Source organism: Hyla sarda, assembly GCF_029499605.1.
Source record: "Hyla sarda isolate aHylSar1 chromosome 1 unlocalized genomic scaffold, aHylSar1.hap1 SUPER_1_unloc_9, whole genome shotgun sequence".
Classification (NCBI taxonomy): Eukaryota; Metazoa; Chordata; class Amphibia; order Anura; family Hylidae; genus Hyla; species Hyla sarda.
The window spans coordinates 267,347-285,863 of record NW_026607595.1 but is presented as its reverse complement, the minus strand read 5'-3'; the positions used below and the strand labels follow the sequence as shown (position 1 = coordinate 285,863).

The following is an 18,517-nucleotide window of genomic DNA, read 5'->3' as shown; positions in this document are numbered from 1 at the left end:
ACACACTGTACACATTACATACTGTACATGCATCATACACACACAACACACTGTACATATGACATACTGTACATGCATCATACACACACACACGCTGTACACATTACATACTGTACATGCATGCTTCATACACACACAACATACTGTACATGCATCATACACATACTGTACACATTATATGCTGTACATGCATCATACACACACACTGAACACATTACATACTGTACATGCATCATACACACACAACATACTGTACACATTTTATACTGTACATGCATCATACACACACATACTGTACACATTACATACTATACATGCTTCATACACACAACATACTGTACATGCATCATATACACACATACTGTACACATTACATACTGTACATGCATCATACACACACATACTGTACACATTACATACTATACATGCATCATACACACACATACTGTACACATTACATACTGTACATGCATCATACACACACACTGTACACATTACATACTGTACATGCATCATACACACACACTGTACACATTACATACTGTACATGCATCATACACACACACTGTACACATTACATACTGTACATGCATCATACACACACAACACACTGTACATATTACATACTGTACATGCATCATACACACACAGATACTGTACACATTACATACTGTACATGCATCATACACACACATACTGTACACATTACATACTGTACATGCATCATGCACACACACTGTACACATTACATATTGTACATGCTTCATACACACACAACACACTGTACACATTACATACTGTACATGCATCATACACACAACACACTGTACACATTACACACTGTAAATGCATCATACACACACACTGTACACATTACATACTGTCAATGCATCATACACACACACTGTACACATTACATACTGTACATGCATCATACACACACAGATACTGTACACATTACATACTGTACATGCATCATACACACACATACTGTACACATTACATACTGTACATGCATCATGCACACACACTGTACACATTACATATTGTACATGCTTCATACACACACAACACACTGTACACATTACATACTGTACATGCATCATACACACAACACACTGTACACATTACACACTGTAAATGCATCATACACACACACTGTACACATTACATACTGTAAATGCATCATACACACACACTGTACACATTACATACTGTACATGCATCATACACACAACACACTGTACACATTACATACTGTACATGCATCATACACACACACATACTGTACACATTACATACTGTACATGCATCATACACACACACTGTACACATTACATACTATACATGCATCATACACACACACACACTGTACACATTACATACTGTACATGCTTCATACACACACACACACTCTACTCATTACATACTGTACATGCTTCATACACACACAACATACTGTACACATTACATACTGTACGTGTATGCTTCATACACACACAACATACTGTACACATTACATGCTGTACATGCATCACACACACACATACTGTACACATTACATCCTGTACATGCATCATACACACACACTGTACACATTACATACTATACATGCATCATACACACACATACTGTACATATTACATACTGTACATGCATCATACACACACAACACATACTGCACACATTACATACTGTATACAAAAAAAGAGGATTGCAGCAGCACACATTGGTCAAAAAATTGAGGCTCTTAGCGCACTTTTTGATCAAAACGTGTCCCCCATCCACCACAGGGAGGTGGCCTCATTTAGGATGGGAACCTAGCACAAATTCTGAGCCTAGCCTTTGTGCTAGGTTCCCATCCTAAATGAGGCCACCTCCCCGTGGTGGATGGGGGACACGTTTTGATCAAAAAGTGCGCTAAGAGCCTCATTTTTTTTTGACCAATGTGTGCTGCTGCAATCCTCTTTTTTTTGTATACTCTGTATATGCCATGGCAGTGTGCACCCGTGTATTAGGCTGTTGTGCTGGCATTACATACTGTACATGCTTCATACACACACAACACACTGTACACATTACATACTGTACATGCATCATACACACATAACACACTGTACACATTACATACTGTACATGCATCATACACACACATGCTGTACACATTACATACCGTACTTGCATCATACACACACATACCGTACACATTACATACTGTACATGCATCATACACACAACACACTGTACATGCATCATACACACACACTGTACATGTTACATACTATACATGCATCATACACACACACTGTACACATTACATACTGTACATGCTTCATACACACACAACAAACTCTACACATTACATACTGTACATGTATGCGTCATACACACACAACATACTGTACACATTACATGCTGTACATGCATCATACACACACATACTGTACACATTACATACTGTACATGCATCATACACATACAACACACTGCACACATTACATACTGTACATGCATCATACACACACACTGTACACATTACATACTGTACATGCTTCATACACACACAACACACTGTACACATTACATACTGTACATGCTTCATACACACACAACACACTGTACACATTACATACTGTACATGTATGCGTCATACACACACAACATACTGTACACATTACATGCTGTACATGCATCATACACACACATACTGTACACATTACATACTGTACATGCATCATACACACATACTGTACACATTAAATACTGTACATGCATCATACACACACTGTACACATTACATACTGTACATGCATCATACACACAACATACTGTACACACAACATACTGTACATGCTTCATACCCACACAACACACTGTACACATTACATACTGTACATGCATCATACACACATACACACACACTGTACACATTACATACTATACATGCATCATACACACACACTGTACACATTACATACTGTACATGCATCATACACACACACTGTACACATTACATACTGTACATGCATCATACACACACACACACACACACTGTACACATTACATACTGTACATGCATCATACACACACACACACTGTACACATTACATACTATACATGCATCATACCACACACACAGCACACACTGTACACATTACATACTATACATGCATCATACATACACAAATACTGTACACATTACATACAATACATTCTTCATACACACACACACAGATAGAATAGATCAGTGTTTCCCAACCAGGATGCCTACAGAGGTTGCAAAACTACAACTCCCAGCATGCCCAGACAGCCTTTGGTTGTCTGGGCATGCTGGGAGTTGTAGTTTTGCAACAACTGGAGGCACCCTGGTTGGGAAACACTGATATAGATACACACATGCACTTTACATATAGTCATCCACAGAAGTAACACACACACAGACACAGTACATAGACATACACATATATATATCCACACACACCTGCTTATACATATTTATATACATGCAGGGACACCTACTGTAGTCAGGCCCCATGTTGTACAGCCTCTGCGGTCTCCTTTCCTCACAGCTCTCTCCTCCCCCTACCCCTCCTCCTGCTCAGACGGCTGAAGGCTGAGAGAAGAGTCCGGGGCTGAGGGAACATGCCAAGTGCAGGGGGGGGGGAGCGGGATTGTGGTGAGGTGAGAAGAACTCCAAAGCTGCAAATGAGTTTATTTAAAAAAAAAATGTCAGACATTTGGGGGCCCTCTTGTTTGACTGGGTGCCTGGGGCCCGGAGCACAACCTCAAGAGTACGATTGTTAATCCGACCCTGGTGATGGGGGGAATTGCCCCGTCGCTACAGGATGGGCAAGCACCAGCTCTGCTCGGGGCCCCCCAGCCAGCTCGGGGCCCCAAGCAATTTCTTGGTTTGCCTGTCCTGTAGCAACGGGCCTGGGTGTATAGTAATGTCAAAAGAAAGAGAGTAAAGCGTTTGATCACTGATGAAATCTATTAAACATAGTTGATAGTATACATGTACATATATATTCATAATAGTAGAATATCCAGGGAGAACACAGGGTGGAAGCCATCTTCATTTAACCAGGTTAAAGGCATCTGTGAGAAAAAGGAAGAAAAAAGAAGAAAACAGCAAAAGAAAACCAGGAGAAAAAGAACATGGGAAAAAGAAGAGGAAAACGAAAAAAAAGGAGAAGGAAGGAAGGAAGTAAAGAGAAAAGAAAAGAGAAAAAAGAAAGGGTAAGTGTGCAGAGAAAGAAGAAAAAGGTGATAAAACCAATTAATACATAAAATGATAAAAACAAATAGACCAAAAAATCAGAACAGAACAATAGCAACATAACTAAGTCCATTAATCCGCCATATGGGTTTTATTAGGGAAGGGGTTAAATGATCTTTATTAACTTTTTTTGCACTGTAATAGCTCCCATAGGGGACTATAACAATGCACACACTGTTCTCTTATACTGATCATTGTTATCCCATAGGAGACTATAACACTGCACACACTGATCTCTTACACTGATCACTGTTATCCCATAGGAGACTATAACACTGCGCACACTGATCTCTTACACTGATCATTGTTATCCCATAGGAGACTATAACACTGCATACACTGATCTCTTATACTGATCACTGTTATCCCATAGGAGACTATAACACTGCACACACTGATCTCTTATACTGATCATTGTTATACCATAGGAGACTATAACACTGCGCACACTGATCTCTTATACTGATCATTGTTATCCCATAGGGGACTATAACACTGCACACACTGATCTTTTACATTGATCATTGTTATCCCATAGGAGACTATAACACTGCACACACTGATCTCTTATACTGATCATTGTTATCCCATAGGGGACTATAACACTGCACACACTGATCTCTTACATTAATCATTGTTATCCCATAGGGGACTATAACACTGCACACACTGATCTCTTACATTAATCATTGTTATCCCATAGGAGACTATAACACTGCACACACTGATCTCTTATACTGATCATTGTTATCCCATAGGAGACTATAACACTGCACACACTGATCTTTTACATTGATCATTGTTATTCCATAGGAGACTATAACACTGCACACACAGATCTTTTACATTGATCATTGTTATCCCATAGGAGACTATAACACTGCACACACTGATCTTTATATTGATCATTGTTATCCCATAGGAGACTAGAACACTGCACACACTGATCTTTTACATTGATCACTGTTATCCCATAGGGGGCTATAACACTGCACACACTGATCCTTTACATTGATCATTGTTATCCCATAGAATAACATTGATCAATGATTCTGCCGCTTGACTGCTCATGCCTAGATCTCAGGCACTGAGCAGCCATTTGGCGATCAGACAAGTAGGAGGAAGGTAGGGACCCTCTTCGTGTCCTCCAGCTGTTCGGGACACCGTGATTTTGCCACAGTGGTCCCGAAAAGCCCACTGAGCTGCTGGGAGTAGTTTAGTTTCACTTCAGACAGAACAATCAACTTTAAACGCTGCGTCTAAAGGGTTAATAGCGCGCGGCCCGACCCGCTATGATGCCCTGTATCCTTAAGGAATTAAGGGGGTACTCTGGTGGAAAACTTTTTTTTTTTTATAAATCAACTGGTGCCAGAAAGTTAAACAGATTTGTAAATGACTTCTATTAAAAATTCTTAATCCTTCCAATACTTATTAGCGGCTGTATACTATAGATGAAATTATTTTCTTTTTGGATTTCTTTCCAGTCTGACCACAGTGCTCTCTGCTGACACCTCTGTCCATTTTAGGAACTGTCCAGAGCAGGAGAGGTTTGCTATGGGGTTTTGTTCTTGCTCTGGACAGTTCCTGACATGGACAGAGGTGTCAGCAGAGAGCACATCCTGTGAAACACAGCTGTTCAGTGTGAGAAGTGTGCGGGTGTGTCCCTGTTTGAGCTCTCCAGGACTTCCAAGAGAACTACAGAGGCAGGTGTTCTAACTGCTTTTCCCAGGAGGGTGGCAGACTCCTGGGGAGAGCCTCCCCTGCATGGAGGCTCTTCCTTCAAGTGAGAGCGAGGAGGATGATGTGGAGAGTGAGGCTGGGGGATTGCTAAGGGCGATAGTCATGCAGGAGTCCCCAGCCCACCTCCAGCATTTCACCTTTGGTGATGATCTCTGTGATGATGTGGCAGTTAAGAGGAAAAAGCAAAAGACACAAGAATCAGTGAAGTACGTGTTTGTTCCTTTCCAGCAGTCTGGGCCAGCTGCAAAGCTGGTTCAGGCTGCTGGGCCCCCCAGACTGCCAGACTCCGTTTCTGTGGTGGAACGGAGCCAGCATGGGGGGTACAGCATGACGTCAGTAAAAGCTGCAGACGCAATAGATGTGAAGCCCACCCATCCTGCCGGTAGGGAGGGGCAGGATGGGCTCATGGTGGGCAGCGCGAGTTATGCCCCTGTGTGCTCGGGGGGCGGTTCCCCGAGTACTGTGGGCATTACCGGCACTGCGGGGCACTCCCCTGTGAGGGGGGGGAGTGTCCGGGCGCCGGGATTATCCACAGAGCCTGTGAAGTTGGGTGAAGCAGGTGCTGGCGCTGTGGGAGGAGCTGGGGTGCGCCCGGTGGGGCAGCCCCAGAATCAAGATATGATATCAGTCATGAAGGAGAAACCATCGGCGTCGACCCCAGCAGCGGCTAAGCCAGCACAAAGGACTTTACTAAAGCCAGCCATACTACAAGTCCCAGCCAGCCCAGAATTTGTTAGTCAGGACAAGAATGTAGGATGTGATATTGATGGGTGTAGTAGTGTTGTGGGTGAGAGGAGTGTATGTGGGAGTGTCAGTGGATTGAATGTTGATGGGAGTGGTAGTAGTATGGCTGGAAATAAAGAGGTGGAGAGTTGTGGTGTGAATGGTGTTGTAAGTGGTTCTGGCTCTGGGTCTGGTCCGGCTGCCCCCCTGGCAGTGACTGCTCCTAGGAGCTATGCTAATGTCGCTGCCGGGGATTCAGGGGGGTCCCCGTCTCCGTCCGGCCCTGGGGGCCATTTGCAACAGCGCCTCCTGGAGGCTCTACGCAGGGGTGACAGGTCGATCCAGGTAGAGGGAAGGGGTGAGGTCGACCTGTCTTTCTGGATAGAGAGGCACGGTTTGGGGGCTTTCCGAGAGCAGAATGGGGAGGTGGTCTGGTCCCTCCCGACAACCGGGCAGGACAATAACCGTAGGAATGTGGTCCGTCTGATTTGGAGGGGCGAGGATGCGTGCCCACCTCGCGCTAAAGTGGTTGAGCTCCTCCTTCAGATGGAATTCAGGGCGAGTGACATCTTTGCCCTGATTCACCCCTATGGATCGTCTGAGTTTGACGTCAGTTTCGTTCGGCCAGAGGGTCTCGAACTCTTCTGGTCGAATTACGAAGTGGCAAAAAAAGAGCCCGGCTGGCGGGATTTCGCCGTAAAGGCGATTTCCCGTCAGAATGCTGTCAAGAAGGTGACCGTTTTGACCCGTAACGAGTCACTTTCTTGTTATGACATCATGACCTGGCTTGGACGGTATGGGGATGTGACGGACATGCCCAAGAAAAACTTGGATGAGCACGGGATCTGGTCCGGGGCCTGGACGTTTTCCGTCAAACTCAAGCGTTCAGGGAGTACGGTTGCCCACATTCCGTCAGCCGCCTTCCTTGGACGTGATAGGATCCAGGTCTTCTACCAGGGGCAGCCTAAGGTCTGTCACAGGTGTGGCAGCCCCACCCACTTTAGCGCAGCCTGTACTGTACAGGTCTGCGCTTTGTGTGATGGGGTGGGACATCTGGCCGCATCCTGTAGGCAGATCCGGTGCCACCTGTGTGGTGTCCTTGGGCACCCATTTAGCCGTTGTCCTAGCGCCTTCGCCCGTGCAGCGGCCGCTCCGGATGAGGAGAGCTGTGAAGTTGCCTCGGCCGGGGAGGGTATGGGCAGGGATGGGGGTGCAACAGGGCTCGTGAGGAGGAAAAAGGGCCCCGCCAAACTAAGGCGGGAGGAAAATCGTAGAAGGAGTATTGAGCTGGAGAGTGCCCAGGTGACGGGGGTAGCTCCGGCCTCTGCTCCTGAAGCTGGCCCTGTAACCGCTGAAGCCCTGGAGGAGGATGTGCTGGATGGGGAGATCAGGAGGCTTCACAGAGAGGAAGGCAATATGGCCGACCCTTCCGATTCCTCCCACTATGAAAGTGTGGATGAGGAGAGTGGGGAGAGGCCTAAAAAGAAAGACAAGGGCAAAAGGAAAGGGAGAAAGAAGAGGTCAGAGCCCTCTGTTCCTTGTACTACGGGCCAGGTTCAAAACGGAAGCCTGACTGCCCCCCCTCTGGTTGACCTGTCAAACTGGTACCTCGTCCTCGATACCATCTCCTCCCCCTCCTTGGCTGGGGAGGGTGAGGGCGAGGTGCCTAGGGAGAAAGAGCCTCTGGGAGGAACTGGGCCCTGTCCTATTGAGGCACCTTCCTCAGAGGGCAGGGCTAGACCGGGGCCGGACGGAGACGGGGATAATATGGATCTATCTGAATCGAAAAAAAGATCCAAGAGTGGTCCTGCCCTCTCGTCTTCTTCGGGGGATGAGGGGGCAAAAAAGAAGGGAAAACAAAAGTAAAGGGTGTGGCCGTCTAATTTAATCACCCTGTATGGCGGCACTCACCCCATTGACGCTGGCATCTATTAATTGTGCCAGCATAAAGTCGGATACGGCTAGATTCGCAGCCTTTGATTTTCTCGGCCGCGTTGAAGCCGACATTTTCTTTTTACAGGAGACCAGGTTGTCAGATCTAGCCTCTCTGGTAAAAGCCAGAAGAGAGTGGAGGCGTGGTCCCTCCCACTGGTCTCTTGCGGCTGAGCCGTATAGTGGGGTGGCGGTCCTTTTTACCGCTCCTGTTGAATGCCGACGGGTTATTGAATTAGAAATGGGGAGGTGCCTGATCTTAGATGTCTTCATGAAGGGACAAGAGCTCCGGCTCATTAACATCTACGCCCCGCAAAGTAAGCGGGGCCGTAAAGATCTCTTTATGAGGATTAAGCCCTTTCTTTTTACGAGTCGGCAGGTGATCTTTGGAGGGGACTTCAATAATGTCACGAGGTCCCAAGATAGGAGAGGCTCCAATAGTCCGCTGACTTGCGATAGTGTGGCGCTGATTAGCATAGCTAGAGAAGCTCGCCTAGAGGATGCCCATATCCGGAGCCCCTCGGGCCACGCGGGTTTCACCTATCATCAAGGTAGTCGCAGGTCTAGGATAGATAGGTTTTATTTAAAGGAGGAAGCCGTCTCTTCTGCAGTGTCTGTGGTTGAGGTGGAGTTCTCCGATCACTGTATGATTTTGTTTTCCCTGAATGTTTCAGAAACCCCCCGAATGGGAAAAGGTTATTGGAAGCTGAATTCGTCCCTCCTGGAGGAAGCGGAGATAAGACAGTCCTTTGAGGATTTTCTTCAGAGTCAGGTACCTTTACTGGGCCTATGTAGTAGTAAGTCAGAGTGGTGGGAGATATTCAAGAAGCGGGTTGCGGGGTTCTTCCGCCAGCTCTCGAGCCTCAGGTCCCTGAACAGGTATCGCCTGTATCAGGGTCTGAGGAGGAAACTCGAGCTTTTTGTCTCGACTGGAGGTAGCCAAGAGAATATCTCCAGAGTGAAGTCCTTGCTGATGAGGTGTCAGTACGATAGGCACGCATCTTTGGTTTTTGAGAGGGATTTCGGGAAGTACCGCTCGCCCGACCCTTACAGAAACTGTAAGATGTCAGTGAGTAGTAAAGTCATTTCAGGACTGATTGATAGTACAGGATCTCTGAATCGGTCCAGATCAGGGATCTTGGAGATCGTCAGATCCTTCTACTCTCACCTCTTGGGAAGGAAGGATCTGGATCGGGATGTGATGTCGGGTTTCCTGGCTGAAACCATTCCTGAGCCAGGGGTAGACCCCTCTCTTGGCATTTTGGCAGAAGAGATCAGGGAAGAGGAAGTAAGACTGGCGATCGAGGGGCTCGCCCCCAAGAAGTCGCCAGGTCCGGATGGCTTAACATCTGAGTGGTACAGGACCTTTAAGGAGTCTTTAGCTCCCCTCTTGACTGAGGTATTCAATGAGTGTCTCTCCTCGGGCACTCTGCCGAAGTCAATGAGGAGGTCAGCCCTGATTCTTCTCTCAAAGGGTAAAGATCCCAGCCGTATTGAGAATTGGAGACCCATAGCTCTTCTCAATACGGACAGGAAGCTTCTGGCCAAGATACTGTTTAATCGGCTGGTGAAGTTTGCACCCCGGCTCCTTTCGGAGGCCCAGCACTGCACTGTTCCAGGCCGAAGCACCTTAAGTGCTGTCCTTAGTGTCAGGGAGGCAGTGGAGCGGAGTAGTGCAGGTTTCTGGAAGGGGTACTTGCTGTCCTTGGATCAGGCCAAAGCATTTGATCGGGTGAACCACGAGTACCTCTGGTCCGTCCTCCTGAGATATGGCTTACCGAGTACTTTTGTTAATTGGCTTAAGATCTTGTATGCAGGGGCAGAGAGTTTCCCACTGGTGAACGGGTGGTCTGGCCACTCTTTTGGAGTGGGGTCTGGAGTCCGTCAGGGTTGTCCTTTGAGCCCGCTGTTATATGTGTTCGCGATCGATCCCTTCCTTAGGAGGGTGAGTTGCGGACCGTTAGCGGGAGTCGGGATGAGTTTGGCAGAGCCGGGGGCCATCCAGGGGGTAGTGGCGTACGCCGACGATGTCACTATTTTCGTCTCCTCGAGAGAGGGGGTTGATGTGGTGATGTCGGACACCCTTCCAGGGCCCCAAGAATCAGCAAAAGTCTTAGGCATCACATTTGGCCAGGATGATTATCCCACCAAAAATTGGGATGGTAAGCTCCAGGATGCCACTCAGAAGGTGGACCAGTGGAAGGGTTGGTCTTTGACCCTCAGGGAAAGGGTACACCTGATCAAATCGTACCTGCTCCCCTTGTTTATCTATCTGGGCAGCGTATGTATCTTGCCAGAGGCTTACTACACTAGGATCTACAGCCTGTTTTTTCAACTGTTATGGGGGAACAGGATGAACCTAGTCAAGAGGGAGGTTACGTACCGCACGAGGAGACTAGGGGGTTTATCTATGGTAAACCCTGTGGTGTTCTTAACAAACACCTTTTTAAAAGCTAACATCTCAAACCTCTGGTCAGAGAGGGCTCCTCCGTGGGTACTCTCCTGCAGGGAATGGTTTTGGCCTTTCTTCCAGGAATGGGAGACAGGAGGGCAAGTGAAGGACCTCCGTACGCCCCATGGATATCTTCCGGCTTACGCTACCCCGACTCTGAAGGCGATACGTCGGTGGGGTCTGGGAGTGTGGGAGATCAGGACCCAGTCAAGGCAGTTCCTTGACAAACAGGTTCTGTTGACCCACTTCCAGAAGCCTCTGGTGCTCAGGGACTGCCCAGGTCGGGATCTGAGGGTGGGGTTGTACCTTTTAAACATGAAAAGGATCCCCCAGAAGTTTTGGGACTTGGCCTGGCGCTGCTTTCAGGGGAAGCTATATGTAAGGGACAACCTGAAGTGCAGGAACTCTGATGACCGGGGATGTCCCCGAGAAGAGTGTGGGGACACGCTGGAAAGCATGGACCACTTCCTGCTTCATTGTCCCTTTAATATAGGGGTTTACAACCGGATGGGCGCTTCCATCGGCTGGAGTCAACTTGCCGGCCTTACCTATCCGGAGTGGGCTTATGGGGCATTCAGGACACTGGGTGGCTGAGACCGGGGCACTTTATTCTTAGTTAGTTTAGTGGTTAGGTACTACACGTGGAATGCACGGTGTTTAGTGTCGACCCAGCAGAAAATCCTCTCCGAGGTGGAGGTCTGTAGGAATATCACCGGTGACCTCGGGAAGATCAGGTCTTTGGAGTATGGCAGTCTTGGTACCAGTAGGGCTTCTCTCCTGTGGAGAGGGTTTTCTTTTGATGTGCCCTAGGTACTAGATCTTTTGGGTAGAGTACCTTTATTTTGTATAGGGGAAGTGTGATAGGGATAGAGATAGGGTGAGAGTAGGGTTAGCTTTAATGGAGGGATAGAATTAGGGAGAATTGTAGGGGGAGTTAGGAAAAGAGTTAAAAATTATTTTGGTGTATCAAGTCTGCCATCCTTCTTCCTGGTGGTGGGCTAATGCATGTGCACACTAGTTTTTTTTGTTTTGTTTTAAGCTGATATGGCATGAAGGGCTTACAGGCGACCAAACTTGGGCCTAAAGTGGGTTGTGGTTCAGTGTCTGTTAGTTAGTATGTATAAGTATGTGTATAAGTTGGTTGGGTGGAGTGCTAGGTGGGGAGGGTGTATTTGTGGATGGTGGTGTGTTTTCGTGTTTTTGGGGGACCTGACATGGGTCAGTTAAGGACAGAACTTTGTAAACTGTAGAGGAACGGTATGGACTCTGACCCATGTGCAGGAGGGGTGGTGTGGGTGAGGGCACAGTTCTAGTGTAGGGATTTCCTGTTTTTTTAAATTAATTAATTTATTTATTTTTTGTAGGTTTCTGTAAATAGGGTGCATATATTTATGTTTATATACTATATTTTATTAATTTCTATTAGTGATTTTGTATCTATTTGGTTTTGTATCTACATTGTTTTATATTGTCTCATATTATAGTTATGGCAGTCGGACCAGTTGTTGTGTTATGTGTTTTTGTTTATTTATTTATATTTTTAATTTTTATATTTTTAATTTATTTATTTTCCCCTTTTGTTTTGTTTCCCGAGTATGGATGGTTTTGAGTCACAGCCGGGTAGTGCTAATTTTATGTTTATGTTTAAGCCAAGTTGTGCTGTTTATTTTTATTAATTTATTTATTTATTTTTATAATTATTATTATTATTATTTTTTTTTTTTTTTTACCCCCCCCCCCCGAGTATGGATGGTTTGAGTTACAGCCAGGTAGTGCTAATTTTATGTTTATGTTTAAGCCAAGTTGTGCTGTTTTTATGTTCATTTTTGGTATGTGTGTCAGTGTGTTTTTGTTTGTTTGTTTTCTTTTTGCTTTGTAAAGCTGGGCTGGCCGGTTAGGCAGGGTTTTGTTTTTGATTTATATTATAGCTGGTTAAGCTTGTTTTTTGTTGTATTGGATAAGTTTTGTATTTTTATAATAAAAAGAGTGTCAGCAGAGAGAACTGTGGTCAGACAGAAAAGAAATCCAAAAAGAAAAAAACTTCCTCTGTAGTATACACTGGAGTACTGGAAGGGTTAAGATTTTTTAATAGAAGTAATTTACAAACCTGTTTAACTTTCTGGCACCAGGTAATGTAAAATGATAATTTTTCCACCAGAGTACCCCTTTAACCCCTTAAGGACGCAGGGTTTTCCCGTTTTTGCACTTTAATTTTTTTCCACATCACCTTCTAAAAATCATAACGTTTTCAATTTTACACCTAAAATTCCACGTTATGAATTATTTTTTGCGCCACGAATTCTACTTTGTATTGACATTAGTCATTTTACCCAAAAATCCACAGTAAAACAAAAAAAATAATTGTGTGACAAAATTGAAAACAATTTAGCAACTTTTAGGGGCTTCCGTTTCTACGTAGTACAATATTCAGTAAAAATGACACCTTCCCTTTATTCTGTAGGTCCATACAGTTATAATGATCCCTACTTATATACAGTCATGGCCGTAAATGTTGGCACCCCTGAAATGTTTCTAGAAAATGAAGTATTTCTCACAGGAAAGGATTGCAGTAACACAGGTTTTGCTATACACATGTTTATTCCCTTTGTGTGTATATATATATAGATCTCCTCTCCTCTGTATATATATATTGCAGTAACACATGTTTTGCTATACACATGTTTATTCCCTTTGTGTGTATTGGAACTAAACCAAAAAGGGAGGAAAAAAAGCAAATTGGTCATAATGTCACCAAACTCCAAAAATGGGCTGGACAAAATTATTCGCACCCTTTCTAAATTGTGGATAAATTATTTCAAGCATGTGATGTTCCTTTAAACTCACCTGGGGCAAGTAACAGGTGTAGGCAATATATAAATCATAACTGAAAGCAGATAAAAAGGAGAGAAGTTCACTTAGTCTTTGCATTGTGTGTCTGTGTGTGCCACACTAAGCATGGACAACAGAAAGAGGAGAAGAGAACTGTCTGAGAACCTGAGAACCAAAATTGTGGAAAAATATCAACAATCTCAAGGTTACAAGTCCATCTCCAGAGATCTAGATTTGCCTTTGTCCACAGTGCGCAACATTATCAAGAAATTTGCAACCCATGGCACTTTAGCTAATCTGCCTGGATGTGGGTGGAAGAAAAAAAATTGATGAAAGGTGTCAACACAGGATCGTCCGGATGGTGGATAAGCAGCCCCAAACAAGTTCCAAAGATATTCAAGCTCTTCTGCAGGCTCAGGGAGCAGTGTCAGCGCAAACTATCCGTCGACATTTAAATGAAATGAAACGTTATGGCAGGAGACCCAGGAGGACCCCACTATGGAGGAGACCCAGGAGGACCCCACTATGGCAGGAGACCCAGGAGGACCCCACTGCTGACACAGAGACAGAAAATAGCAAGACCACATTTTGCCAAAATGAACTTAAGTAACCAAAATCCTTCTGGGAAAACGTCTTGTGGACAGATGAGACCAAGAAAGAGCTTTTTGGTAAAGCACATCATTCTACTGTTTACCGAAAAGGTAATGAGGGCTACAAAGAAAAGAACACAGTACCTACAGTGAAATATGGTGGAGGTCAATGATGTTTTGGGTTGTTTTGCTGCCTCTGGCACTGGGTGCCTTGAATGTGTACAAGACATCATGAAATCTGAGGATTACCAACGGATTTTGGGTCGCACTGTACAGCCCAGTGTCAGAAAGCTGGGTTTGCATCCGAGATCTTGAGTCTTCCAGCAGGACAATGACCCCAAACATACATCAAAAAGCCCCCAGAAATGGATGACAACAAAGTGCTGGAGAGTTCTGAAGTGTCAGCAATGAGTCCAGATCTAAATCCCATTGATCACCTGTGGAGAGATCTTAAAATTGCTGTTGGGAAAAGGCGCCTTCCAATAAGAGACCTGGAGCAGTTTGTAAAGGAAGAGTGATCCAACATTCCGGCTGAGAGGTGTAAGAAGCTTATTGATGGTTATAGGAAGACACTGATTTCACTTATTTTTTCCAAAGGATGTGCAACCAAATATTAAGTTAAGGGTGCTAATAATTTTGTCCAGACCATTTTTGGAGTTTGGTGACATTATGTCCAATTTGCTTTTTTTTCCTCCTTTTTTTGTTTGGTTCCAATACACACAAAGGGAATAAACATGTGTATAGCAAAACATGTGTTACTGCAATCCTTTTCTGTGAGAAAAAAATCATAACTACATGCAGGAGAATTTATACGTTTATAATTGTCATATTCTTACCCCTATAACTTTATTTTTCCACGTACAGGGAGATCATTGATCTGAAGTTTTTATCGGGACCATTTTTGTTTTGATTGGACTTTTTGATCGGTTTTTATAAATTTTTTTGTGCTATAAAAAGTGACCAAAAAAACGCTATTTCTGTTTTTTTTTTTGCGTGTACGCCATTGACCATGCGGTTTAATTAACGATTTATTTTTATAGTTAAAGCATTTCCGCACGCAGCGATACCACATGGAAAAAGGGGGGTGATTCTTACTTTTATTAGGGAAGGGGTTAATTCATCATTAGTAACTTTTTTTTTTGCTATATTATAACCCCCTCTAGTGGCTATAACATGCATTACATTAATTCCTAATACTGATCATCAGCATAGAACTACATGCGGATGATCAGTGTTATCGGGGCTTGACTTCTCCTGCCTAGATCTCAGGCATGGAAAAGTCAATCATCAATCGGACGCACCGGAGGCAGGTAAGGGACCCTCCGCTCGCGTCCTAGCTGATCGGGATATCGCGATTTGACTGACCTGCCGGGATTTTTTCAACTTTATACACGGCGATCAACCGTGTCTAAAGGGTTAATAGCATGTGGCACAACGATCAGTGCCGCACGCTATTAGCCCAGGGTCCCGGCTTTCATTAGACGCCGGGACTGACCTACTATGATGCGGGGTCATGGCGTAACTCCGCGTTATAGACCGGGAGCGGGCACAGGGCATAATAGGTTAAGGGTACGGTTCCACATACCGCTTACCCAAACTCACTGCACACACAGAGCTGCCGCCAGAAAGCCCTATGTGTATGGTGATCGGGGATAATGCAGCAGATTTAGCGCAGTTTGAAATAGGCTGTGTAAGCGGTATGTGGGACTGAAACCTTAAGATGTATTCGATATGTTAAATGGTTCATAATTTAAATAAAATGTTCTTCCCATTATAGTCTATGGACATTCCATTTTGTCATTCACCTTTGCATTCTATAATAAACAGCTATAATCCCAGGTCATTTTAATCTTACAATGTGCTACTCTACCTGGGGACACTTGTGGTAAAGGCTAATTTCCTAAATAACAGATTAACATGTAAATGAGCTCATATTTCCTTCCCATTATAGTCTAGGGACATTCCATCTTGTCATTCACCTTTGCATTCTATAATAAACAGCTATAATCCCAGGTCATTTCCATTTTACACTGTGCGGCTCTGTCTGGGGACACTTGTGGTAAAGGATAATTTCATATGGTAAATGGTTTAGGCTCCAAATAAAATGTTCTTCCCATTATAGTCTATGGACATTCCATTCTACCATTCACCTAGTATTCCGTAGAAAACATCTGTAATCTTCATTCTCAATAATCGCACTGAACTCGCACAGAATGCCTGCTAAAGATTTATTGGATAATTCGCTCCGTGCCGGATGACTGGCGATACAGGGCGGAGGCTCGTGACGTCACGGCCACGCCCCCTCAATGTAAGTCTATGGGAGGGGGCCTGACTGCAGTTACGCCGCCTCCCATAGACTTGCATTGAGGGGCGTGGCTGTGACATCATGAGGGGGGCATGGCGGTGACGTCACAAGCCTCCGACGCTGCAGCAGACATCCTAAACGAACACTGTGTGCAGCAGGGAGATCGCGGGGGAGTTTTTTTGTAATAATATACGGCTTTATTGGGACAGGGACCATACGTTTTTATTTAGGACCTGAAGCTGCTTTCGTCTAATCGCTGTTATACTACACCACCATACATCTGTACTACAGCGCGGTATAATAATTGTCAGTGTTACCGAGGTCAGGCCTCATAGGCAACAGCGCATGGTAGACCTGGAGGCCATGACTGGGGGAGCAAGACAGTTTAACCCTATAGATGCCACAATCAGTACTGACTGCGGCATACATAGGGTTACACTGCCAAGACAGTCGGGAAAGTAATCCCGCCCAGGACATAAAAGAACATCACGGGGTGGTGAGGGGGTTGTGTCATCTATCCCCTGTATCTCAATAACAGGGACCCCAGTGTCCCCAGGTAGGGAGAAGGTACATTCACTATGGGAGCTGCAGAAACAGCCGAGCACAGACTGAGGTGTCCAGTGATCGGACACCACATGATCAGCTAGGATAGGGGATAACACAACCTTTCTAAAAGGGTCTCAGCAGGTGAAGCCCGGACCGTCCTGGAATTCTTCATCACTGGAATAAGTCCCTTCTCTGTGAGGTGTTTGGGTCTCCAGTAGCAGCTCCCCATGGATTATGCCTGTTGGGTCTTCTCCATGAGGAGCAGTGAATATCACAACTGTTACGCCGAGCGCTCCGGGTCCCCGCTCCTCCCCGGAGCGCTCGCAACCTCCTCGCAACTGCAGCGCCCCGGTCAGATCTGCTGACCGGGTGCGCTGCGATACCTCTCCCAGCCGGGATGCGATTCGCGATGTGGGTGGCGCCCGCTCGCGATGCGCACCCCGGCTCCGGTACCTGACTCGCTCTCCGTCGGTCCTGTCCCGGCGCGCGCGGCCCCGCTCCTTAGGGCGCGCATGCGCCGGGTCTCTGCGATTTAAAGGGCCACTGCGCCGCTGATTGGCGCAGTTGGCTTAATCAGTGTGTTCACCTGTGCACTCCCTATTTATACCTCACTTCCCCTGCACTCCCTCGCCGGATCTTGTTGCCATCGTGCCAGTGAAAGCGTTCCTTGTGTGTTCCTAGCCTGTGTTCCAGACCTCCTGCCGTTGCCCCTGACTACGATCCTTGCTGCCTGCCCCGACCTTCTGCTACGTCCGACCTTGCTCTTGTCTACTCCCTTGTACCGCGCCTATCTTCAGCAGTCAGAGAGGTTGAGCCGTTGCTAGTGGATACGACCTGGTTACTACCGCCGCTGCAAGACCATCCCGCTTTGCGGCGGGCTCTGGTGAATACCAGTAGTAACTTAGAACCGGTCCACTAGCGCGGTCCACGCCAATCCCTCTCTGGCACAGAGGATCCACCTCCTGCCAGCCGAATCGTGACAACAACCATACATCACACTCTTCTCCTACCATGTAAACTATAGAGATGACATCGCTGGATCGGTGACTACGTTCTAAAAGAAAACTTTTATTATCAATTGGTAACAAGTTTGGAGATGCAGTATATGATATATATAAATG

The 18,517-nt window shown here is 45.6% G+C and overlaps 1 pseudogene; it reads right to left on the bottom strand.

Moving 5' to 3' along the window:
- The window catches only part of LOC130298313 (zinc finger protein 850-like), a 422,064-nt pseudogene that overhangs the window by 345,460 nt on the left and 58,087 nt on the right, over window positions 1-18,517 (bottom strand).